The sequence below is a fragment of the Cotesia glomerata genome, linkage group LG5 (assembly GCF_020080835.1).
Source record: "Cotesia glomerata isolate CgM1 linkage group LG5, MPM_Cglom_v2.3, whole genome shotgun sequence".
Taxonomy (NCBI): Eukaryota; Metazoa; Arthropoda; class Insecta; order Hymenoptera; family Braconidae; genus Cotesia; species Cotesia glomerata.
The window spans coordinates 16,466,505-16,494,381 of record NC_058162.1 but is presented as its reverse complement, the minus strand read 5'-3'; the positions used below and the strand labels follow the sequence as shown (position 1 = coordinate 16,494,381).

Here is a 27,877-nt window from a genome sequence, read left to right as displayed (position 1 = left end):
TTATCGAAGCTAGTTTCACAGTTAAAATCATCTAAGCGCGAAACAGAGAAGATATCGGTTGTACTATTTGTTCTTAATTAACCACACTACTATTCATATCATCAAAAAAGCTTCAAGGACGCCCCCTCCCTTAGTATCTGACCACCTCGCACTACAACGCTCATTATTCCGCGACTCGACGCTTTAACCGAACTTTTTTGATTTGGGCAATAATAACCCATTGTTCAATTGATAACTGTGAGTGACGCGGTGTTCTAACCTCCAAATTCGGACTTTGATTGTTGCTATAGTTTATCATTGTTTTTTGTGAATATTGTTGGCTTGTATTTTAAATTCATTTGTTTGCAATTAATTAATTTATATCCTAGAATTCCTTTTTTATGGGTTTTTTGTCCAATTATTTGATGAACGATATTTATTCTTCTTTGAACTATTTCGTAACTGAGTCCTTTTTTAAATGGACAAAATCGATTATAAAAAATGGATAAAGAAATTTCAAAGCGGGTATAGAAGATACCGCTGTTGATCAAGCTTTGTCAGACATTACTGATGAAATTTTAGGATTCATTGGAGAATATTTGCAGGTAAGATCTGTGTTAAGTGATTAAGTTTTGTTGCATATCTTAAAAAATCATTGAGAAGAAATAAAGCTTATCAACTTTATCGGTTCAAAAATTATTTGTATTTTGGTTCAAATTCATTCATTATTTCTTTTCTTTTCGACGAATGGAAAATAATAGTTTATGAATCAATATTTTGAATTTTAACTTCTTTGCAGAAATATCATCCAAGGAGTGACTACAGAGAATCCGAACAAAAACAGTTTCACTGTAAAAAAGTCGCGCCAAATCCACGTTCATAAGACTATTAGGAAAAAAAAAATTTTTTTTTTCTTTACAAAAACATACAAAATAAAAAAATTAAAAAATCCAAGTAACCGATATGATTGTTTATGATTTTCGGAAATTAAAAAAAATTTTATTGTAAATTTAAAAATTAAAAAAAAAATTTTAGAACGTATTTAGTGTGCGTGGTTGCAAAATATTTTACTTTTGATGAAATTCGTAAAATCTATTTACTCGGACTTTAAAAAAATTGAAATACACAATGACGCACACCAAGTACGTTCTAAAATTTTTTATTTTTAAATTTACAATAAAATTTTTAATTTCCGAAAATCATAAACAATTATATCGGTTACTTGGATTTTTTATTTTTTTTATTTTCTTGTGTTTTGTAAAGAAAAAAAAAATTTTTTTTTTTCCTAATAGTCTTATGAACGTGGACTTGGCGCGACTTTTTTACAGTGAAACTGTTTTTGTTCGGATTTTAGTATTTTTTGTAATTATAATGAAAATTTACAATTGATAACAACTTAAATCTCGTGTTGACTGCATTTTTTACTGCAAACTATCCCGTTGAAGCTACAGTTTATGTAGATGTAATTCCAGTGCACCCTGGCGGCCGTAAATGTAAGCTGTGAATTACTTTTTTTAACTGTAGTTGCTTATCTATAGGAGGATTACTACACATTTTTATTTTATCTAGTCTGTGGCGCTGACCTTTCTCCATCAAAAAAAAGTCAGGATCGAAATTTGTGAGCGAGCTATAGTATGTGCTGATAAAATTTAATAATTTCAAGTAAATAAATTGTTATAAGTGAATATAATTAATTAATACGGTGAAATAAATGATGAATTACTGTTATGATAAACAAGTTGGGTAAAAAAAGTACCGTAGAATTAAATAAAATTTCGCAGCCTCAAAAAACCGTTCTGCTTACAGTAAACATAGTCGGTAGTCTGGCGCTCCGTTTACAACGGATTTGAACGGAACTTGGCGCCAGATTCTACCGAATCTGTGAATTATTGAAGCTGTCATCAGTTTTCTTAGGAGTTGTTCCAAAAGAAAATTTTTCGTTCAAAAGTCCAGGAGCTATGAGTCATGCTCGTTGGATGTCCAAAGCAATATATTGTTTAAAAATATTTATTTTTCGGGAAGAATTCAAACTCACAACTTATGAGATAAATAGCCTCCGAGAAATATGCAAGTTTATCATCACAAATTATATAACAGCGTGGTTTACTTCGACTTCAGCGACTTTGGCTGCACAACATGATTTAATTTTGATGCAGAAATTAATTCGATACAAAGCAGTAAATTTGGCAATATCAACTGCAACTACTGAAAAAATGAAGAATCACCTATGGTATTTATCTGAAAAATTAGCCGTTATATCTTTATTTGATGGATGTGTAAAAAATGAAGTGAAAGAACAAATTATTGTTAATTTGAAGAATCGAGATGGTTTTAATACGAAAGCCAAAAAATTGGAGATAAGACAAGAAGACATTGAAGGATTTTTGCAGAAAGATATGAGTGATTTTGTATCAAAAGATTCTATGTTCATTTTTACAGCGTTTGATTTACCGTATGATTTTATGGAAAGAGATGTGAATTTTTTGCCTCTTGATGAAAGTTATAATGAATTTGTGAATTTTTTTGATAAATTGACTGTGGTTAACGATGTAGCGGAACGTGGGGTAGCGTTGATCAAACATTACAATAAGTGTTTTACAAAAAATGAAGAACAATTGCAATAATTATTACTTGTTATCAGTGAATATAGGAAAAAATTTCCAAATTGTAATTAAACTACTCTAATGTCACAAGGTTAAGGAAAAAAAAAATAAAAATAATTTTTAATTGAAAATAAAAATAATTTGAATTTATTGAAAAATTAAGATACGATAGTATTAGAAATTTGACAGTTAAATAAAAGGATCTGTTAAACCAAAAGAAATATAAAAGACACAAAATTTGTAAAATTTGACAAAATTTTTTGATAAACTTGATAGTTTCGTCAAAAAATTAAAAAATATTATAAATTATATTTTAAAGTTGAATAACTTCAAAACGCGTTGGTTTATCGAAAAATTTTAAGATAGCTTTTTTGTAGAGCGTTCAATTTTACACAAGAAAATAATTTAGTCTAGCTTTTTTGATAAACGATTAAAGAGTTATAAAATTATAAACTCAAAAAAACAAGCTTTCCCATGTTAATCATACGGGAAATTGAAATTTACCATGCGGGATATCTTAATATTAATATTAAGGGCTATAACTTTCACAGGATTTTTTTTTCATCATTTCCAACAATATTTTCGATATATTTAAGAAAAAAAAATAGTCAATTTTTTTGAATCAGTCTAATATATATATATATATATATATATATATATATATATATATATATATATATATATATATATATATATATATATATATATATATATATATATATATATATATATATATATATATATATATATATATATATATATATATATATATATATATATATATATATATATATATATATATATATATATATATATAATAGGGTGTTTCAAAAGACGAATTTTTTTTTTTTCTTTTGGTGTCTAAAAATTGATAGTATACCTAAAAACAAAATTTTGGCGCCCATGTGAGCTCTTAATATCAATAGTAAGATTTGCCTGTATCCATTTCTTTATTTTCCATTTAAATAACACGGGAAAATTTTTTTTAATTTTTTAATTTTATTACTTTGGAACGGTTCATCGTAACAACAATCTGAAAAATGATATTAGTAGGAAATTTTACGCTCTAAAAAAACGTTTGAAGACCAAAGTTCCTCAGATTAACGGCTTCAAAGATATCCGCGGTCAAAGATAACACTAATAAAAAATTTCAAATATTTTCCAATAAAATTACAAAAAAAATATCACATGCTATATTTTTATTATTTTTTATGTTAAATTACTTTAATTCCGTTAACCTGAGACTGTAAACTTTTTTTTTTTACTAATTAATTCAATACTTAACTCACGAAATACACTAATATATAAATATAAACGTTAAAAATGTCACATGCATGATTTTTTGGTCTTTCTTATAACAAATTTATTTTATATTTTATAAAATTTATAAATTTTTGTAAGAGGAAAATGTAAAGTTCCTTATTACACAAACTCACCAAACACTCATCATTGCATATTATTCAAAATAATATGAAAATTCTGTAAATACGTTAAATCAATTAAATCTACTATAAAACTTGATCAAATGTTTTTTATTTGAAAAATATCAACAGAGCTTTATTTAGCTCTGTCGGTACAGAGTATTATACTCATTTAATTTGAGTGTTGTAGCTAATAAGCTCTGTGTTGGTAAGCCTGGTTGTTCGGTACTAACTTCATTTAGTTGCTTTGCTCTCAACGCTCTCAACAGAAATGGTGCGTGTGTATTAGTAGAAAAGGCTCTTAGTAGAAAACTGTTGTACTTGCCATGCCGACACCATATTTTTTAAATTGTTCTTCGAAGTGCATTTGAAGTATACTGGCCTGCTTCGTCTGGCCCAAACGTTCCAATTTATCAGAGATTTAAAAAGAAGTGGGATGAAATTGACCAATCAAACTTTACGGCTGGTATTTGTGACAAAAAAGTTTTGGAAGTAATAACACCAATCAAAGATGAGATTTTGAAATTCGTTAATAATCAAATAGAAGTAAAATTTTTAATCCAGCGCTGAAGAATTATTAACTGATGTTAAAGTGGAAAAGAAAAATGTATAAAGTTCAGTATAATTGAGGAGCTGATTTTCAAAAGGGTATCTTTTCATATTTTAAAATACCAGTTTTCTGAACTTTTAAATACTAATTACTTTGAGAATTATGAACATTTATAAATGAAAATCGAATTGCAGCTTCATAACCGATTGCACTTTATAGCTAAATTAAAAAGTTCAATACAAATATTTATAATTGAAGATAACTAGTTTTTGTCTCGATTAATCAAAAATCAAAAGATACCCTTTTGAAAATAAGCTCCTCAATTATCAATTTTACTCTGATTAATTAACTTGCCGTCGTGATTAAAAATATTGAAAATCAGTTTCACATGACTGTTATACTTTTAATCATCTTTAACGATTAAAATTGCGTTTGTAAAATATTTTACAACTTTTACCTCACATCAGTTAATAATAATTAGTCTTCTCAACTTTGAAATTGCGATATAATCAATCTCATTTTGACTTATAACTTTTTTTGTAGATGGATCATTGTCGAGACGATTACCGTGAACTTCTGGAATTATCATTAATATTTTTGGGTACTACTACCACAAATATTACATTTAAGCATCCTGGAGCGGTCCATCATGCAAGGTGGATGGCTAAAGCAATATATAGTTTAAAAATTTTTTTATTCAGAAATGAATTTCATCTTACTAAATCGGAAATAGATGGATTACGAGAACTTTGTTTATTTATCATAATATTCTATTTAAAAGCTTGGTTCACTGCGCCGTGTGCTATAACAGCACCTAATAATGATTTAACTTTGATTAAAGAATTAATTTCATATGAAAGATTTAATAATAGTCTTTCACAGACATGCTCACAAAAATTAGCCGATCACTTGTGGTATTTAAACAACGAGCTGTCTGTTTTATCTCTCTTTGATAAAAATGTTTCAGTTGGAACAAAAAGAATAGTTCATGCTCTTAAAAACTGTAAAGCCAATGAAACTACAACAAATCGCTTTATAATAGATAAGAAAAATTTAGAGTCATTATTAAATAAAGATCTTAGTCAATTTATGTCTATGAGATCGATTAATATATTTGAATCGTTTGATTTGTCGTATGAGTTCATTGATGAGGATGTTACTTTGTGGCCTCAGAATCCGAATTTCTTAGAAAACTTGGAGTATTTCGGGAAACTTCAAGTTGTGAATGATGTAGCAGAACGCGGCGTGGCATTGATAGAGCAGTATAATCGATGCTTAACGAAAGATGAAGAACAGCTTCAATATTTGTTGCAAGTAGTGACAGAACATAGAAAACAATATCCTAATTGCAATAAAAGTAATTTTATAAAACTGTAATATTTTCAAGTTGAAAAATTGTTGTAACAAGTTGTAAATATAGTTTTTGTTATAAAGAATTAATTGTTCAATTAAATTTCTTAATATTTAGTAAAAAAAAAAATAAATTTGTTATAAAAGAGACCAAAAAATCATTTATAAGATATTTTTAACGTTTATATTTATATATTAGTGCATTTCGTGAGTTAAGTATTGAATTAATTAGTAAAAAAAAAAGTTTACAGTCTCAGGTTAACGGAATTGAAGTAATTTAACATAAAAAATAATAAAAATTTGGCATATGATATTTTTTTTGTAGTTTTATTGGAAAATATTATAAATTTTTTATTAGTGTTATCTTTGACCGCGGATATCTTTGAAGCCGTTAATCTGAGGAACTTTGGTTTTTAGACGTTTTTTGTAGAGCGTAAAATTTCCTACAAATATCATTTTTCAGATTGTTGTTACGATGAACCGTTCCAAAGTAATAAAAATTAAAAAATTAAAAAAAATTTTTCCCGTGTTATTTAAATGGAAAATAAAGAAATGGATACAGGCAAATCTTACTATTGATATTGAGAGCTCACATGGGCGCCAAAATTTTTGTTTTTAGGTATACTATCAATTTTTAGACACCAAAAGAAAAAAAAAAAATTCGTCTTTTTTTGAAACACCCTAATATATATATATATATATATACAGGGTGTCCCAAAAGTCACGGACGCCATTGTAGCATCTGATGAAAAAAATAATTCTGAGACGAAAAGTCCTTAGCCATTTTTCAATTAACCGCATAGATAATTAATTATTAATTAAAAATAACGTCTCTTTATTTGTTAGAGAGAGAGTGCCAGTGTCCAGTAAAGTATGTGCCAAACAAAGACACAACTAACTGTATGACTAGCTAGTTTCTATAGCTACGTAGTCACACATATTTACTTACACATTCACACGTGCAAGCGTCTTCGTTAGAACGCACTTGACTTGACACTAGTGCTCTCTCTCTAACGCATAAAAGGACGTTATTTTAATTAATAATTAATTATCTATGTCTGATTAAAAATGGCTAAGGACTTTTCGTCTCAGAATTATTTGCTTATCAGATGCTACAATGGCGTCTGTTACTTCTGGGACACTCTGTATATATATATATATATATATATATATATATATATGTACATATAGATATATATATATATATATATATATTAGACTGGGCCAAAAAAATTAACTATTTTTTTTTTTTTTTTGTATATCGAAAATATTATTTGGGATGACAAAAAAAAAATGTTGTGAGAATTTGAGCCCTTAATATTTATATTAAGAGGTCTATCATCGCAACTTTTAATTTTTTTTTCCGGAACGGGTTTTTGTCTCATAACTCCTAAACCATCGAGGTAAATAAAATAAACTTAGATGTTTTTTGAAGCAAATTTAATTGTCTACAAAAAAAGACTGATTGAAATTTTTCGTCAGATGAACCGTTTTCTTATAAACACGCCTTGAAAATTGATAAGATTTCAGAATTTTATTGTTTAACTTTGGAATTTTGTAATTCACTTAAAAATTAGTATCCGGAAAAAATCTAATAGAGATTCTTGAAGGGAATTTAATTTCCTACAAAAAATGTCTCTTAACATTTTTAGCTAAATTCACTCCTTTGAAAGTTATTCAAAGTTAAAGTTGATGTCAAAATAAAATTCTGGTTTTTTTCGCTGTAAATTTAATTTTTGAGCCCATTGAAAATTTTGATCTTTTTATAGATAATAATTTTATTTTATCAACAGAATTATGAAAATTTGAAAAAAATCATAATATATTTTATTTATTGGCATTGAAAAGCTATTTTCTGCAGAAAATTGCATTTTCACTTTGTTTTGATAGTTCACAAAATAACAATCATGTTGTTTTTTCATTGAAAATTATTTACTTTTTATTTAATACAAATTTATCTACTAGAATCCGCTTTGATTAACAACCTCCCTTACTCCCCTTGTTTCATTTTTCGACATCAATCCACAGTACTACATCTCATGAGATTACTCTCTCATTTTCTCAATAATTGCGTCGCTTAATACAAAGCCAACCGATTGAACATAACCTCAAAACAATATTATTAATTATTAGTATCGTATTATATAGCGCCACGATGTTTTTATTCATCTATCACCATTTCTAAAAAAAAAGACCCCTAGTTCGACCTTCACTTTCGGTATTTCTTACATTCCATTGTTCTACAAATAGAGAGGTTATGTTTTTTAGATAACTGTAGCATCTTTCTTCATTGTTAATTGTGGATCGAGCGTCGCTTTTAATCTCAGTATTCGTGTTGTGAGTTGTGTGTCTAATTTCTAGTGTTGTTACAATTATTATTACAACCTGACTCTCTTTATTTGTTGTGATTTTTGATTACGTAAATATAATTGAATAATATCAAAGAACTGTATCAATATGACAACCGAAAAAATTAATTTGATTGGTGTTCCAATAGCTAAAATTAATGGTCGTAAACTTCCCACTATAAAAGAAGTTTTATTATTATTTTTTTATCATCACAAAGTTCTTCATCTAAAAGTCAATGAAAGTGCAAAAAAAACTGCAAATATAGTTCAAGATTGTTGGAAAAATTTACAAATTTTAACCTCCGGGCTTCGAAATACGATTAACAAAATACTTGAGTTTTTCGAAAAATGGCAATTATTGCAGTGCAATAAGAAAAGAATAAAATCACAAGCTCAAAAACAAAAAGAAGTGAGTTTTGAACAAAAAATTCAACAGTTATTTAATATCGCTGGAAAAAACGGTCTAAGAAGTTTGAATGGAGAGATCAACAACTTTTCGGCTCAGAAACTATTGAATCAACCAGAAATTTCTGATAACTCCAGTTCACCAGAAACTTCGAGAAAATATGTTGAAATTATGGAAACAGATGAGATAGGTAGATATTTGGTATTTACAATAATACTTGATTTAATAAAATTAATAACTGAAAAAATAATTGCAATTTGTTCTGTTCCCGTAACCGTATACAGAAAAAAAAATTCTTGACTAGAAGGTAAATTATCTTGGCTCAAGAAAATATTAAGGAAGATTAAAAATTTCTTTAATGAAGTCAAAGTTTCTTGACCCCAGAAAATTTCTTTTTGCTCCAAAATAACTTTTGTCTTCCTTAAAATTTTCTTGGTGCAAGAAGTTTTTTTTCTGTGTAATTTTTATGCTCAGCATAACTAATTGATAACTAAATATTATGTAATCTTGTTATTGCGACGCAATTATTGAGAAAATGAGAGAGTAATCTCATGAGAAGTAGTACTGTGGATTGATGTCGAAAAATGAAACAAGGGGAGTAAGGGGAGGTTGTTAATCAAAGCGGATTCTCGTAGATAAATTTGTATTAAATAAAAAGTAAATAATTTTCAATGAGAAAACAACATGATTGTTATTTTTTAAACTATCAAAACACAGTGAAAATGCAATTTTCTGCAGAAAATAGCTTTTCAATGCCAATAAATAAAAATATATTATGATTTTTTCAAATTTTTCATAATTCTGTTGATAAAATAAAAATTATTATCTATAAAAGATCAAAATTTTCAATGGGCTCAAAAAATTAAATTTACAGCGAAAAAACCAGAATTTTATTTTGACATCAACTTTAACTTTGAATAACTTTCAAAGGAGTGAATTTAGCTAAAAATGTTAAGAGACATTTTTGTAGGAAATTAAATTCCCTTCAAGAATCTCTATTGAATTTTTTCCGGATACTAATTTTTAAGTGAATTACAAAATTCCAAAGTTAAACAATAAAATTCTGAAATCTTATCAATTTTCAAGGCGTGTTTATAAGAAAACGGTTCATCTGACGAAAAATTTCAATCAGTCTTTTTGTAGACAATTAAATTTGCTTCAAAAACATCTAAGTTTATTTCATTTACCTCGATGGTTTAGGAGTTATGAGACAAAACCCGTTCCGGAAAAAATTAAAAGTTGCGATGATAGACCTCTTAATATAAATATTAAGGGCTCAAATTCTCACAACATTTTTTTGTCATCCCAAATAATATTTTCGATATACAAAAAAAAAAATAGTTAATTTTTTGGCCCAGTTTAATATATATATATATATATATATATATATATATATATATATATATATATAGGTATGCCAAAATGTAACTTCCGTGGAGAACCTTTTAAAATTGGAATTTTGAGTTCCGCTTTTAACAGGGGCTGCGTTTAGGCATTTCCTGAGATATTTTGGTGTGAGATGATGCATTTGATTTTCATAGAATTTTTAACAGGATATTTAATTGGGCACTTCCGGCCAAATTTTGAATTTTCACCGGAAATGCCCAAACTAAGCTTCTGTTAAGAAATTCTATGAAATCAAATTCATCGTCTCACACCAAAATATCTCAGGAAATGCCCAAACGCAGCCCCTGTTAAAAACGGAACTCAAAATTCCAATTTTAAAAGGTTCTCCACGGGAGTTACATTTTGGCACACCCTAATATATATGTAATATAACGCGGCTTGTGGACACGATAGCGTCTACAAATTTCAACGGATTTAGATGAAACTCGGTACACATATTTTTTGGATAATTACCTTGAACGAGTTCGAAGATGAGCAAAATCGATCAATTAGTTTAGAAATGGTGGCCATTTAAAATTTTCAAAATAGTGAAAATCACGTTTTTGGTCACTTCATTGATGTATAACTTTTGATTGAACAGAAATAGCTAATTTTTGAAAAATTTATGTGATAGCTCATAAAATTACCTTCAATTTGACGTATATAATATACATAATGTACATAACATTGACATTTTGATCATTTTTAGTTATTTTATCAAAGTTAAGAGTGCAACTGAACCATTTTCAGGCAATGTGTAGTACAACCGACTTATGAATGTTATTCTATCGAAAATTCTTAACAGATCCTAACGAAATTTAGTATATAGATTCATTGGACAATTAGCTAATTGGACATTTAGCTTACATGAGCCCTAAAATGAGCGAAATTCGTCAATAAATTTAGAAATGGTAGTTCCTCAAAATTATCAAAATAGTGAAAATCACGTTTTCGGTGACTTCATTGTTGTACAACTTTCGATTAAAAAGAGATTACTAATTTTTGATAAATTCATGTGAAAGCTCATAAAATTGCCTTCAATTTGACGTTTATAACATTGACATTTTGACCATTTCTAGGCAATGTGTAGTACAACCCCGCATGTAGAAATATATATGTCAAAAATATTTGTCGCTTATATAATATTATGCCACATATATTTACGCAAAAAAAAATATGTCAACATATATTTTTCACATAGATGCTGACATATATGCAGAGATACATGCTTACATATATGTCGACATATATGGAAACATACACTGAAAAAAAAATTTTTAAGTTTGAGAATTTTTTTACTCAAATCAAGAAAGTTAAATTCTTTAAAATTATTTTCTTGATTCAAGTTAAATTATTTTCTGTGTATCTCTAGACATATATATTGCATTTATATGCGTGTATATATGCGGTCAACACACACACACACACACACACACACACACACACACACACACACACACACACACATACACACACACACATACATACCGACGTAAGGACAATCTCGTAAAAATAGTCAGGAAAGCTTCTTAGGGCTTCAAAACGTTGAGATCTGTTGAAACCTCGATTTTTGCAAAACGGGGTAAAACCAATAACTTCCCGATTTTTCGAAAATCATTCATTTTCTTAGCAGGCAGTTACAAAAGCTGTCTTTTTTAAATAACTCGTAACGTTTTTTTGGTTGGGTAAAAAAATTTGAAAAAATGCTGAAAATTGTTTTCAATAGGGTAAAGATACCAAAATTTCAGAAAAATCGAAAAGGGTCGGGATCAAAAGTGGTCGATTTGGCATGGAATGCCCTATATAAAAGTCATGACTTTTAAGTTTTCGAAAATTCAAAAAGACAACTGAGGTCATTCAACTTTTCTCTTTACTTTTGAACTTAAAGGTTGATGTGCAAGTACTATTTTCGACGTTGTTTTGTCACTGAAAAGTTGATGCTGAAGGGACGTATGATTTACAGAAGACTGAGACAGAGATATTTTCTCATTTAACTACAGAGATCTGGCTGATATTATTTAGCTGCTTCTCCCATCAAGTATTATACTACTACCATATTCCGTTATATCTTGAGGGAAAAGAATAAGTTGAACTTGCGACTAAGCGGCCAAGAAACTTTGTCTTTCTGAGATACCGCTGTGAAAGACACCAGGAAATTATTTATTCTGTGTACGTTATAAAGATACTGGTCCCTTTATAGTGGTTTAATCAGCGTGTTCTTTTACAAAAAAGAAAAACTAAGCTTAATTCATATCAGGGTTCGCTAAAACCAGGTATTTTCTCTATTCTTTTGAAGTTCTATAATTTCAAAAGTTTCTTTTGGCTAGAAACTAAACTCTTCTAGAGATACAGTAAATATTAAATTAAGAACAATTAATAGTCATCAATTGAAACACCTTATCACTTGACAATCGGCGTGGTTTTTCAAGCTTAAGGGCGGATTAGTTTTTGAAGTTGATCGATAGAGCCGTTTAAAAGATATTCCAAAAAAACTACTTTCAAAAATGATTTTTTTCTTATTTTTTTTAAGATTTTTCAAGATTTCTTAAAATCTATCGGTCCGAATCGGTTCAAATTCTCAGGAAATCTAAGTTCAGCGTAGCCCTTTCGAATGGCACCAACCGCGATGAAATCAGTTCAACCGTTCAAAAGTTATAAGCGAGTCACATAGTCACACACACACACACACACACAAACACACACACACACACACATACATACATACAGACATAGTGACAACATCGCGGGGGTAGTCAGGGAAGCTTCCTGTGACCTTCAAACGTCGAGATCTGATGAAAACTCGATTTTTGCCAAACGGGGTAAAAACAATAACTTCCCGATTTTTGAAAATCTGAGATTTTTAGCGGGAAGTTAAAAAAAAAAGGTTCTACCCACACCATTATTACTTTATCGAGTTTTCTACAAAAAATGTGTCAGAATTGTATTTGTGAGCTCTAATATCTTAAACTTTGTAATAAGAAATTTTTCAAGCGTTTTGAGTTCGAAAATAGCGGAAAGTTCCAAGGATAGCCTCTAAGTTCAACAATTTTTCAGATTTTTTTTTTTCATTTTATCCGCAATTAATAACTTAATACACATAAGAAGTAAAGGGCGATAAAGTCCTTAAATAAGTGAGGTTAAGTGAATAGTAGAAATGAAGCAAGAAGGCAGGAGAGGAATTGAAAAAATATATCGAATAGAATTGAGGCGACAAGAACGCATCGAGAACATAACGCCGTTGATGGAGAAGTATGAGAACAAAAGCTTGAACCTAGCACGAAACAATTAAAAACGTTTTGCTCGATCGCGTCCACCCTCATTTTATATTGACGACGTTACGTCTTTCTTTCTTTCCTCTTTCTCATAACGATAAAATTTAAAGAAATAATAAAAACAGCTTAACCTGATTACCTTGCATCCCTTCGACGATGGTGCGACGATGGCGATGACGTTATTGAAGAAAAAAAAAAAAAGTAAATATGTGCGATAATATAAGGGTAAAGAAGTATAGAAAAAGTAAATCAACAAAGATTTAATGATTGATCGTTGTTGCTCACTTAGTGATCGGTTTTGTTAGTTGCTTAGCTTTTGAACTGTGGGTTGTTAATTTAATATTTTTTATTTTCACAGTATGACATAAATCGTATTTATAATTGCGGTACGAGTCTCTTAATTTCTTTTCTTAGAGCTGGTTCCCGTAACCTTAGGAAAATTAGCTAACAGATATTGATTTTGTTTTTTTTTATTTGTACTTTCTAACGATTAAATACTCAACACACTAGACAAATATCCGAATTATTAAATTATAAGCAACATCAGTTATTTCTGTTTTAAAGACATTCTTGAGTTTTTCCATCGATCATATAATGAATCACTGCTTGAATTAAAATGCAATGAATGAGATTATTCTGATTTGTTCACCGAAATTTAGTGCAAATGTTTATGCACAATATATGATTGGATTCCAGAAATTTATGAAACGAGCATTTTCAAAATTTACTTAAAAAATCAATTTTTTAAAACTTTTTCAATAACGATGTCTCGAACAAGAATTGTAACGAATAATTGTATTTATTAAAAAAAATTCGGGGAATTATTACTTTGAGTTCAACTTTTAAATTTTGTGTGTGTGTGTGTGTGTGTGTGTGTGTGTGTGTGTGTGTGTGTGTGTGTGTGTTTAGAAGATGTCACAATTAAAAAATTAGAAAAACGGTTGAACCTGAAGGCCATCCCTGCAACTTCCCGCCAATTCTATACCTAAACACTTGAAATTGCACATGACGTTTTTGAGCTTTTCGAGCTCATAAATACAATTTGTGTATTATTTTAAGCTCTCCGAGCTCAAAAACTAGCTTTTGTATGCTTTTGAGATCTTCGAGCTCAAAAGTTTGATAGAAATTTGATAAAACACTATTTTTTGAATTTTCAAATCGCAATAATTTTTGAATGAATAAACCGATTTTCACGCGGTTGGTGGCATTCGACGCAGTTTTTTAAGCTTCATGAAGAATCTTCAAGTTTAAGTCGATAGAACGAAAAATTTTGGAGTAATTTCGAAAAAACTCTTTTTTCGATTTTCTTTCGTCAACGATAACTTACAAAGGAATCAACCGATTTTGACCGGACTAGCGGCGATCGACGTGATTTTTTGATTTTAAGAGCTAATTAGTTTTAGAATTAATCAGTAAAGCCGTTTAAAAGTTATTCCAAAAAAACCCCATTTGAAAAAATTTTTTTTGTATTTTTTTTGGGATTTCTGAAAATCTACCGGTCTGAATCGTTCCAAAGTATATTCAAAATCTAAGTTCAGTCAAGCTCTTTCGAATAGCACCAACCGCTATCAAATCGATCAAGCAGTTCAAAAGTTATGAGAGGTTTACATAAATCCACACACACACACACACACACACACACACACACACACACACACACACACACACACACACAACCGCCAGAAGAACCGTCATCTTACCGACCACTCTGCATGCTAGATACGGCGGGTAAGATATTTGAGCGTATCATCCATCAGCGAATAGATGCAGTAGTCGACCCACTCTTGGCAGACAACCAGTATGGATTCCGGAAAGGACGATCAACCCTGGACGCGATCAACCTGGTTGTTAATACGGCCAAAGAGGCAATCGCAGGAACTAGATGGAAGGGTGGAACGAAGAAGTACTGCCTGGTGGCTGCCTTGGACATCAAAAATGCTTTCAATTCCGCTAATTGGGACTGCATCATGCAAGCTCTCGACGAGAAGAACGTGCCAACATATCTTCGCAGACTAGTGATTAGCTATTTTACAGATAGAGTGCTAAAATACAATACAAAGAATGGTCCAAAAGAGTATGATATAACCGGTGGTGTGCCACAGGGCTCTGTTCTTGGTCCACTTCTGTGGAATATCATGTATGACGGGCTCCTGAGACTGAAGCTTCCAAGATGTGTCAAACTGGTAGCGTATGCGGATGATGTTGCCGCAGTGATCGTCGCCAAACACCTCGACGAGATTCAACATCTGTTTGACATCACTTTTGAGAAGATCAACCAGTGGATGGATACAGTGAACCTACAACTGGCCAAGCAGAAGACCGAAGCAGTGCTTATTACCAGCCGAAAAGAAGTTGAAACAATTAAGATTAATGTCGGTGACCGAGAAATCACATCACAACCATTTATCCGTTATCTGGGAGTGATGCTGGATGCACGACTCAACTTCAAACAGCAGGTGGAACATGTCAGTGCCAAAGCGTCAGTAGTGAGGGCTAGTCTCGCACGGCTGATGCCTAACATCGGAGGCCCAATGCAGAGCAGGAGGCTACTATTGTCATCAGTAGTCACATCAGTGCTCACTTACGGAATATCCATTTGGGCTGATGCACTGGAAACCCAAGAATCATGGAGAAAAGCTGGACCAATATACCGACTGAGTGCCCTACGAGTAGCTAGTGCCTTCCGCACTATATCAGAAGAAGCAGTGTGCGTCATTGCTGGAACCCTACCTCTTAGAGTTCTAGCAGAGGAAAGACGGGCCCTTTACCAACGAAAAAGGTCAACTGCACTGAGCCCGGAAGAACTTAGAATTGAAGAACGGCAGAAGAGCATAGGCCGATGGCAACTACAATGGGATGCTGCAGAGAAGGGTAGGTGGACGCACCGTCTCATACCTCGGGTCGACATTTGGCTTAACCGGAATCACGGTGAGGTCAATTACTATCTTACGCAGATGTTGTCGGGACATGGGTGTTTTCGAGAGTATCTACACCGCTTTAAGCACGATGACTCTTCGGAGTGCCCGTCCTGCCCAGGAGCTGCTGAAGACGCGGAGCACGTCTTCTTTGTATGTCCTCGTTTCGATCCACAGCGTGAAGAACTGGAGAGGATCCTGAACCAGAGAATGCAACCAGATTCACTAGTAGAAGCAATGTTGTCATCAGAAGCTGCCTGGAACGCTACCAACACGTTTGCAACAGAAGTCCTTAAAGACTTGCGTTCCACCGAAAGAAAAAGAGCAAATAGCAGAAGATAGAAGGAAGGTAGTTAACACCTTGGCCACTAGAAGGAAGAGCAGTAGCTAGATCCTCCCTTCACGAAGTAATGCCTGACGGCGGTTTCCATGAGGGATTAGAGGAAAGAAGGAAAAGGGGTTTAGGGTTTAGTGGGTAGGGGCGTTAGTGTCGAGTTAGTATGACGCTGCGTCGAGTCGCCACATATCCAGGCCAAACAGCTATGCCTAGAATCCGTAAAAAGGATTCCCCTACAAAACACACACACACACACACACACACACACACACACCTACATACAGACACCATCGCGGAAATAGTCAGGGAAGCTTCCTAGGACCTCGAAACGTCGAGATTCGATGAAAACTCGATTTTCGTAAAACGGGGTGAAAACAATAACTTCCCGATTTTTGAAAATCTTTGATTTTCTTAGCGGGAAGTTAAAAAGTTTAATTTGTCAAATAAATTTTACTTTAAAATTTTCATTAATTTATTTTTTAATGATATTAGTATAGTTTTTGTGCTCAAAAACAGTGTTGATGCATATGGCAACTGGGATTAATATCGAATGAATCGTTCGAAAGAGAACACAGTTTGAAAGTTTCTAAATTATTGTATTTATAATACTTTCGATCAATGATGAAAGTAATAAAAAATCCTTTCCACATATTGATTTGGAACAGATAGCGAAATAAATTTTACTTTTTTTTTCTTTTTAAGATGATTCCAATCTATTGTTATTTGCATATGTTTATTATTCGTAACATTTGACCCATTAGCGATCCAGTTACAAACACTTTGTTCACGCTCATCTCAAAACCCTAATAAATTTTTAACTTCCTGCTATGAGAATTGAAAATTTTCAAAAATCGGGAAGTTATTGGTTTTACCCCGTTCTTCGAAAATCGAGTTTTCATCAGATCTCGACGTTTTAAGGTCCTAGAAAGCTTTCCTGACTATTTCCGCGGTAATGTCACCGTGTCTGTATGTGTGTGTGTGTGTGTGTGTGTGTGTGTGTGTGTGTGTGTGTGTGTGTGTGTGTGTGTGTGTGTGTGTGTGTGTGTGTGTGTAAACCTCTTATAACTTTTGAACGGCTCGACCGATCGGATCGAGATAGGCGGCGATCCGAAGAGTATCATTGCCATTAAATTTCATGAAAATTTGAATCGATTCAGCTCAAAGAGCTCAAAAATATAATTTTTGTGTTATCTTAAGCTCTACGAGCTCAAAAAGATAGTTATTCTATACTTTTGAGCTCTTCAAGCTCAATAGTCTGATGAGACTTTAATACAATACCATTTTTGGAATTTTTAAACTACGATGACTTTTTAATGGATCAACCGATTTTCACGTGGTTGGCAGCGATCGATGAAAATTTTTAAATTCTATCAAAGATTTGCAGTGATGAAAATTGATCTGATAGAAAATTTCGGAGTTATTTTGAAAAAACACTTTTTTCGAAATTTTTCGTTTTCGATATTTAACGAACGAATCAACCGATTTTGACGGGAGTGGTGGCAATCGGCGTAATTTTTAAAGTTTAAGAGCGGATTAGTTTTTGGCTTGATCGGTGTAGCCGTTTAAAAGTTATTCCAAAAAAAACAATTTTTTGAAAATTTACTAGTTTGAGATTTCTCAAAATCTAGCTAACCGAATCGATTCAAATTTTCACGAAATGTAATGGCGATGGTTTACACACACACACACACACGCACACACACACACACACACACACACACACACTCATGTATGCATAGTTGGAATCGACCTCTTCCAATTTGGACAAACTTTGGTCAGAAGTTTTCTTTTATCATACAACGAAGTTTTGCCAAAGGAAAAAAAATAAAAAATTTTTTACAAAAGATATACATATTCAAAATTTTGCAATTTTTCCAGTTTTTCATTTTTTTCGTAATATCTCGAACGCTATTATAGATTCAGGAATAACCTATTATTTGTTTGAAAGGGGATACTTAGGGCTATTGAAAAAAAAATATTTTGGAAAAAAATTTTGCAAAATGCCAAATTTGTCAAATTTTGAATTTTTGAAAATTTTTAAAAATGAAGACTATCACTGAGTTTGAACTCGTCTTTAAAAATAAATATTTTCAGACAATAAATTGCCTTTGCCATCCAACGAGCGTGACTCATAGCTCCTGGGCGCTTGAACGAAACCTTTTCTTTTTGGGGTAGCTCCCAAAAAAATTAATGAGAGTTCCAAAAATTCTCCATAATCACTTCTTGGATGATATTTCTGAAAAAAAAGTTAAATTTTACACCATAACTTAATTGAAACTTATAAATTCATTGAAGCATTCACATGAAAAATTTTCGTATAATTTTCAAACGGATTACTACACAGAAAAAAATGTTTACTTGAACCAATAAAAAAATTCTTGAACCATGAAAGTTTAAAGGAAGACTGAAATAATCTTAAACCAAGAGAAAAGTTCTTGGCTCAAGAATTTTTTTCTTAGGCCGAAAACTTTTTTTTTGGATCAAGATAATTTCGGTTTTCCTTCAAACATTCTTGGTTCAAGAATTTTTTTTTTGGTTCAAGTAAACCTTTTTTTCTGTAAAATAAAATGAACGGATGAAAAGAGTAAAACATAGTTAGTTCCATAAGTTTTTTAAATTAATAAAATGATTGAAATTGATTTTTCGCATTCGAAATGCCACATTAAAAACAAGCAGAATCTTTCAGTTGCTATCGTTAGGTTGAAAAGTCGACGGTTGAACTGTCTTCAGAGAGGTATTGAAATGAGCGTAAAACCGTACCTGCATGTAATCTTCTATGAAAACTAATATATCATTAGTTTGATCTTTCAAAATGTTAGCAACCATATCATCTTCTGTTCCACTCTTGTAATTTAGTTTGTTAATTGCATCCCAAGAAACTTTAAATCCGAACAAAAACAGTTTCACTGTAAAAAAATCACGCCAAGTCCACGTTCATAAGACTATTAGGAAAAAAAAAATTTTTTTTTTCTTTACAAAAAGATACAAAATAAAAAAATTAAAAAATCCAAGTAACCGATATGATTGTTTATGATTTTCGGAAATTAAAAAAAATCTTATTGTAAATTTAAAAATAAAAAAAAAAATTTTAGAACGTATTTAGTGTGCGTGGTTGCAAAATATTTTACTTTTAATGAAATTCGTAAAATCTATTTATAAGGACTTTAAAAAAATTGAAATACACAATGACGCACACCAAGTACGTTCTAAATTTTTTTTTTTTATTTTTAAATTTACAATAAGATTTTTTTTTAATTTCCGAAAATCATAAACAATCGTATCGGTTAAGGTAAGAGCCCCAGTATATGCTCAGGCCCCAGTATATGCTCACTTCTGGTATTTTTTGCATTTATATAATTATTGAAAAAAAAAAAAACGTTTAAAAAAATTTCCTTAATATTATTGAACTATTTCTGAATTTAAATTGATGACGTTATTATATCTCACAATTTTTAATAATTAAGAATTAAATAATTTTTAAACGGCCGCTGTTATTTTGAACCATTTGCACAGGTGCCGCGTCGAGTAAAGTTTCCCAACAACGAAGACGCCTATTTCTAATTTGCTGTTTAACGGTTATTTTGTGCCTCAAATTTATAAACGTGTTGTTTTTAATATTTTAAAGTGTTTAATTTATGCAATAAAATAAGGTAAATATCAATTTTATGTTATTAATGAATTATTAAATGGTGATCTAGTACTAGTACCGTTTTTTTAGACATGTTCTAGTATATGCTCAATATTTATTTTTAGTAAGAGGTTATGGCTTCTTGTAAGCATTTTTTAGATTAGACTTTACTTATAAGTTTTTAATGTTTTATCATAATTAAAATCTTATATTAAATTCACATAAATAAAATAAATTTTTTTTTTTCGAGAAATATTAAAAAAAATTTATTTTAAGGTCATATATGAAATTCAATTCAATCAGTTTATTTTCACAGTTGCATTTTTAAATATTATTTTTATAATAAATAAATTAATAATTTAACTAATAATATTTTATTTTTTGTAAAGGATATTTACAAATATGACCAAAACCTGCAAAGAACAGTATTCTCCAAATAAATTAAAAACGGCACTGGAGTCTGTAAAGAGTGGCAGAACAATGAGGCAAACTGCAAAGGATTTTAAAATTCCTTATTCAACAATTCGTTCTAAAATAAAAGGTATTAATCCTGTCGAAATAAAAAAAGGTCCCAATACAGTATTAAGTGCTGAAGAAGAGACAAATTTAGTAAAGTGGATTCTTCACTTAGGCGTAGCTGGACATCCACGAATTAAAGAATCCATTCTTGACAGTGTGCAATTAATCTGCAATAAATTGAAGAAGACAACACCATTTATAAATAATAGACCATCAAGAAGCTGGTATAAGGGGTTCATGAAACGTCATCAAGATGTATTAAGTACTCGAACTAGTCAAAATTTAACGAAAAGACGAGCTAATGTTAGTGAAAAATCGATCAGATTCTGGTTTGAAGAGGTTGGAAGTTACTTAAAATCTAAAAATTTATTGAATATTGATCCTTCACGAATATTCAACTTGGATGAAAGTTGTTTTTATCTTACACCTAAAACTGAAAAAGTCATTGTAAAAAGAGGTCAAAAAAGCGTCTATAATTTGTGTAATGATGATAAGGAGTCATTAACAGCTTTGGTTACTTGTAATGCCAAGGGGGAAATGCCACCAGGCTTGATAATGTTCAAAGGTGCTAAACTTCCTGTTAAAATAGCCCAATTTCTGCCAACGTCATTTGTTGCTGGTAAAAGTGAAAATGGCTGGATGACATCTGAAAGTTTTTATGAATATGTTGTCAACATTTTTTATCCTTGGTGTTTAAAGAAGAAAATGATTTTCCCTATTATTTTATACCTTGATGGACATAGCTCACACTTGACTCTTCCTTTAAGTGAGTTTTGTGCAGCTAAAAAGATTGAGCTGATATCATTATATCCAAATGCCACGCACTTAATGCAACCTTTGGATGTTGCGTTGTTTAAGCCTTTAAAAAAAAGCTATAAAAGCGCAGTGATGGAATGGCGTGAGGAACACAACGGTGCTTCTTTAAATAAAGAAAATTTTGGAAATGTCTTGAGCAAAGCTCTCAGCCAACTAGATTTACCAAAGATTTTAGGTAAAGGATTTAAAGCATGTGGACTTCATCCATTTTGTTCTGACGCAATTGATTATTCCAAAATTTTAGGCGATAATTGGCAAGAAAGTAATTTGGAAGATAACGAGACAATAAAGACAAATGATAACATTGAAACCGCACTTATTAACTTGATGGAACAAAATATAGATAGTGAATCTCTTGAGCGTTTTAAAAATGCAACAAAGATCGGAGAGTGGGATGGACCTCTAGAAGAAAAGCGATTGTATGAACTTTGGTTAAAAATTTGTTTTGCTTCTCATGGTTCCTCTCAACCTATTAATCAGCCAACAGAAATCCTTAATCCTTCATCTGCTCTTCCAGAAATAGAAATTAATCCAAATGAACAAGTGTCTATTGATAATAATCAAATAATAGCTATTTGTAATGAAAATGAGACTAGTATTCTGGTAAATTAATTTTATATTATCGTATCATCATTATAATAATTAAGTGACACAGAGTTTTATTTAGTCATTCAATGAGTAATTATATTAATAGTAATCTACGTGATTGTTTAACTAATATACATTTTTTTTTTAAATATGGCTAGGTCTCGTTATCGAATTTGATTTTCTCTATTTAAATTATGTAAACTAAAAGATTCTTAATTCAAATCTTTAGAATGATATAGCTGCGGTTGATCTGATTGAAACAGAAACTGAATCCATCATAATTGAAATGATAGAGGCAACTACCGACGAAAATGATTCAACTCTTCAAGGTAACTTGAATGATATTGAGCTAGATATGGATGTTTCAAAGGAGAATGAAGGTAACGAAATTTAGTTAAATTAATAAAAAAATCTTTATGCTCACTAACAGCGCTAAATATTTTAATTTATTGCAGATGTAAACAATTCTGTATCATTAAACGAGGATGTCAATCCAGCAAACACACCTTTAAAGCATCAATTAAACAAATCAGGGTCAAGCATACCATCTCCTTTTAAAAATATACTTTTTTGGCCAATAACTGATGAGCAAAAAAAAATGGAAATGGCAAGAGACAAAAGAAAGAAAAATTACCTGCAGTCGCCAGTAGTGAAGAATGGATTAAGTACCATCAAAAGAAAAAAGAAGAAAAAGAAGAACAAATTTTGGCGCAAAAAAGAGCTAAAATTGCTCGAGAAGAAAAAAAATTAATAAAAGAAAATGAAAAAAAAATCAAAAAAGAGCAAATTGAAGAAAAAAGAAAATTAAAAAAATTAGAAGAAGAAAGAAAAGCAAGTTTTATTTTATTGATGATGTAGTTTTATTTTTAATTTTAAGATAATTTTGAACATAAATTCTCAACAATTTTCAAAATTTCGGTATGTAAAATAAGTTCAATTTAAAAAAGTTGTTTTCAGAATTAAAAAAAATGGAAAATAAAAAGAAAACTTTCTTTTAAAAAATTTAAGGATACACAGAAAAAGTCGATGTTTTTTATAATAAGAAAAAAAAATTAATTGAAAATAGTAATCCTTGAGGAGCTTTAAATATTTTTCAAACATTAAAAAGAAACAGTGACAATAGCTTTGAATAATTTTGATAAATCTTTTCATCAAGTCATTAATTTTTAAAAACTTGTTAAAAAAATTTGAAATTAGACTGTGTTTTTTTTATTTTTCTGAGAACTGTGTCTGAATTTATAGAAAGTAATTGCATTAATGTATAAAAAAGTTTACTATTAAATGAGATCGATCTGGAGAAAAACTGAAGAAAACTTTGGATATTTTACTCTATTTATCAATGATCAGTATCTAATTGAATTGAAGATCATCAAAAGAATGAAAAAATTTATTTGAAAATCAAAGAATTTAAATGAGTGTGAATTTAGTAGATATCTGATAATTTTTTAATCATTTATACACAATTTATTTTTTATAGAAGAAATAGTATAAGAAAATGCATACGGAAATTTTCACAAGTTTTTTCTATGCAATTTTTTAGATTTTTTACAACCATTAACAGGCGAGACGATCTTTTTCTCGCTTTGCTCTCACGGAGTTCAACGGAACTATCTCTGTCGCACTCCCAACAGCAGAGCAATTGCAGTTTCGATTGGTTTCACGAAACGAATGAAATTTTTGAAAAAAACGCTTTGTGGTGAAATAGTTTATTAAATTATCTATTATCTCTAAAAACGTTTTTTCAAAATTTCCATTCGTTTCGCTAAGCCGATTGAAACTGCAATCACTGGTCTCGGCTGTTAAGTTAAAATTAATCTAAAAATTCTCAAAAATTAGCTGTCTGCTGAATTTACCCTCATGAATTTAAAGTATCATAATATAAATTTGTTATTTTATATTTAGATTTAATACATACTTTCATCGTCTAGTTCCATCATTTCATCACAATTTTCATTCAAGTCTTGGGAACTTTCATCAAAAAAACCACGTCGACCTGGCGATCTTTGTGCTTTTAAAAATTCCTTCTGCTCCTCACTAATATTTTTTAGTGCATATTTATGAGCAATGTCAAATATCCCTTTTAGCTTAATTTTAAAATCATTTTCTTTTTTAATTTGAGCAGGAGATTTTTTGCGTTGGGAACTACGTTGTAAATTTTTCCATTTTTTAAACATTCCTAAAAGCTTTTGGACAGAATTTTGAGTAGTACAAACCGGGATTTGGGCTTTGTTCCATTGTTCTGCAACTTTATTTACTGTCAAAAAAGCACTTTTTTTCAAGTCAAACTTTAAAACTTTGTGATGATAAAAAAACAATGCCAAAATCTCCTTAAAATTGGGAAGTTTGCGCCCAACAATACTGTCTGACAGAACTCCAATTAAATAAATTTCCTTATCCATTGTGCATAACAAATAAATTAATAATGTGTCGGATGTCGTTGAAAAATTAGTTCAAAATAACACAAAATACGTAATAACAAACAAGTATCAACCAAAGTAAACTTAACGCGTAACACAAGCAAAATATGATACAGATCCAATCTTAGAAAAAAGAATTTTCTAATTATAATAATAATATATATTACTCTATTATAAGAATATATTACTCTATTCAAAAAAGCACGGCAATTACCTAATTCTTAGAATCACAACAGCGTTGAAGTATATTAAATATAGGTAGAGGGGGGCGAGCTTGAAATGATTTTTACTTGATATGGATAGTAGAGTCATATTATATATAAAATAGATAAAAAATGTTTTTATTTGCTTTTGAGAATTGTTCGTCTTGACCTTGAAATGATTTCCAAGAATCGAATAACATAAATCGGCATTATTTGATAAAAAAAAAAAAGCTTTTCCATTTATTGATTAAATTGTAATAAACAATCAATTTTTAGGTTGAAATTTATTTATTTAATATGATAATTAATTTTAAGAATAAAAAAAACTTGAGAGGTGTCAAGGGACACCCGGATGGAACGAAGTTCCTTTCGATTAATTAGTGAAGAAATTGTAATAAAATTTTATTTTATTTAGAAAGAAGAAACGAAAATAACCCTGATAGCTATCCAATCGTAAAAGTTAACGTTAAAATGCAATCCAACTTATGCACAATCTAGTGCCGGAAATTCACTTTAACTTTTCTCAATATCTTGTAGTACAAGTCTTAATATGAACTTTTAGTGAAGTTGAACAAAACACTTATTGATATGGCAGATTATCAGAATTTGTTTCTTTTTTACATCGGAAGGTAATTTATCGGTAAAAAAACGAAGCACAGTAAAAATTTTTTACTACCCCGCACGGAAAAAGTATATATTCTGGAATATATTTTGAAATATATTCCAGAATATATTCCGAATATGACCCGTTTTGCCCAAGGAATATATTCCGGAATATATGGGCATGCACTCACTTGTATTCCGTTTTACTCCAAATTTTTCTCTGGTCTATAGTCTGGTCTGTCGTCAGATCTATGGTCTGATCCATCGTATATATACTGAATATATTATATACTTTTGAAATATATTCCTTGGGCAAAACGGGCTATATCCGGAATATATTTAGAATATATTCTCGGATATATTCTAGTATATATTTCAAAATATATTCCAGAATATATACTAAAATTAAAATATATACTTTTTCCGTGGGGGACGTACATAACAAAAAAAACAATATTTTATAGTTCGACCGGGGAGTCGAACCCGGGTAGATTGGTTACGAGGCAAGCTCTCTAATTTTATTCTTTTGAAAACATCAAAAAATTTTATTCTTTTGAAAACATCCCTGAACTATAGCGAACATAACAAAAAGAAAATTTTTGAAATCGGTCCACCCGTTTTTGAGCTTTAGCGAGACTAACGCACAGCAATTTATTTTTATATTTTTTTATTATTTGATGATGATTAATAATAATGATTTTTTTAGCTGAACTGTCGAGTTTTCGAAAAAAAATTTTTTATTGAATCATCTCTGAACTGTAGCGAACAAAACAAAAAAACAATTTTGAAAATCGGTCCAGCCGTTTTTAAGTTTTAGTGAGATGAACACACAGCAATTCATTTGTTTTTGTTTTTTTAGCTGAACTTTCGGGTTTTTCAAAAATTTTCATTTTTCTAAACCATCTCTGAACTATAGCGAACAAAAGGAAAAAAAAATTTTGAAAATCGGTCCAGCCGTTTTTGAGTTTTAGCGAGACAAACGCACAGCAATTTATTTTTATATATATAATATTTAGATAAAATGTAAAATTGTATTTGCAGTTATGAATATAACGTGTGTGAGTTAATTAAATTTAAAAGTTTTTTGTTTTTAGCTATGACATTAAAGTAAGCAGTCACTTGACTATTTTTTAATTTTTTTTAACAAATAAATTTGTTCCAAAAAATTATTTATAAAAAATTGCATTATTAATTTTTGTAAATTTCTACATGTCAATTCATTTTTCTAATTATTTTTTACCATAATTTACTTGTTAAAAAAAATTCTTAAAATTATCAAATGTCAGCTAGATTAATTTTAATTTTTAGCTTTAAAAATGTTAAAAAATGTTTTAATAATTTATTAATAAAAATAAATATCTGAAATTATATGATGTTTAATTTTCTTAAATATAAAAATACTCTGAAACCTTTTATGAAATTATTTACAAAGCATTAAAATTTTTATTTATCGTCCTATTATTTTTCATTAATTTTTTATAAGAAGTGATTGACAATTAACTTGCAAAAAAATTTTTAAAATCATGGTTTTCTAATCAACTTGAAGGTCCAAATAAATATAACTTGAAGTAACATTAATTTTTCTATAAATTTTACAGTTAAAGTTACAGTAATTTTTCATTAAAAAATCTTCCGACGTTAAGTTACTATACAATTTCAACACAAATTGTATATAAGCTTTACTGTACAAGTCTTGGAGTAAAGTTAACGTTAACTTTGACTAAACTTCCTATACTACAAGTATTTTTATAGTAAGTGTGGCTATCAGGGAACTGGCTTGCTTTCTATAAGAGAGAGAGAGAGAGAGAGAGAGAGACAGACAAAGAAACATGCGCACGCCGCATGGCTTACAATAGCTTACTATAGCAAAAAGTGTCGTGACAACTTTTCGTATGAATTTTTTCCATCTAGCCCCCTTTCGCAACTGGCGATAAGGAACTTCGTTCCAAAAATGACAACTTTTTAAATAAATTTTTAGTTTTTTGCAAGTAACTTATGATCTGTAAAAAATATTTGAATTTTTTGAGAGATAAGTTATAGGAAATTGAATGTTCTACAAAAAAAAGTCCTATTAAATTTTCTCATAAAGTTGATGGTTGCGTCGGAGAATTAGAAAAATGTAAAAATTTTGAATCAATTCATCTTTAGCGTTAAATAACTTTTGAAAAAATGAATAAATCAAAAAATTATAGGAGACCTTTTTGTAGAGCGTTCAATTCTCTACAAGAATATATTCTGACTCAACTAGTCCGATGACTTGTTAAAGAGTTAATAAATTCCAAAGTTAGAAAAAAAAATTTTCCCACATTAATCAAATGGGAAATTGAAATTTTCGACGCGGCATCTCTTAATATTAACATTAAAAGCTCTAACTTTCACAGGATTTTTTTTTCGTCATTTCTAACAATATTTTCAATATTAATAAGAAAAAAAAATACCCATACAAAGTTGCCGTTGATGGCGACAAAGCCATACATCGGCCAATGTTAGGCGACGAACGGTCGGCCAAGCGTTGACAATTTTTAATGGCCCATAT

At 30.1% G+C, this 27,877-nt stretch overlaps 1 protein-coding gene and 2 long non-coding RNA genes across 4 annotated transcripts in view; 2 read left to right on the top strand and 1 right to left on the bottom strand.

Annotated features, from left to right (window-relative positions):
- Positions 1-27,877, top strand: part of LOC123264527 (doublesex- and mab-3-related transcription factor A2) — a 150,103-nt gene that overhangs the window by 52,184 nt on the left and 70,042 nt on the right. The window lies entirely within an intron of this gene.
- On the bottom strand, positions 97-25,690 carry LOC123264531. Its single transcript, XR_006509363.1, has 4 exons — positions 25,415-25,690; positions 23,237-23,241; positions 13,858-13,868; positions 97-110 (listed from the first exon to the last, which is right to left on the bottom strand). It is a non-coding gene; the product is annotated as an uncharacterized LOC123264531 (long non-coding RNA).
- Positions 4,356-5,532, top strand: LOC123264530. The gene is made up of 2 exons (XR_006509362.1): positions 4,356-4,549; positions 5,097-5,532. It is a non-coding gene; the product is annotated as an uncharacterized LOC123264530 (long non-coding RNA).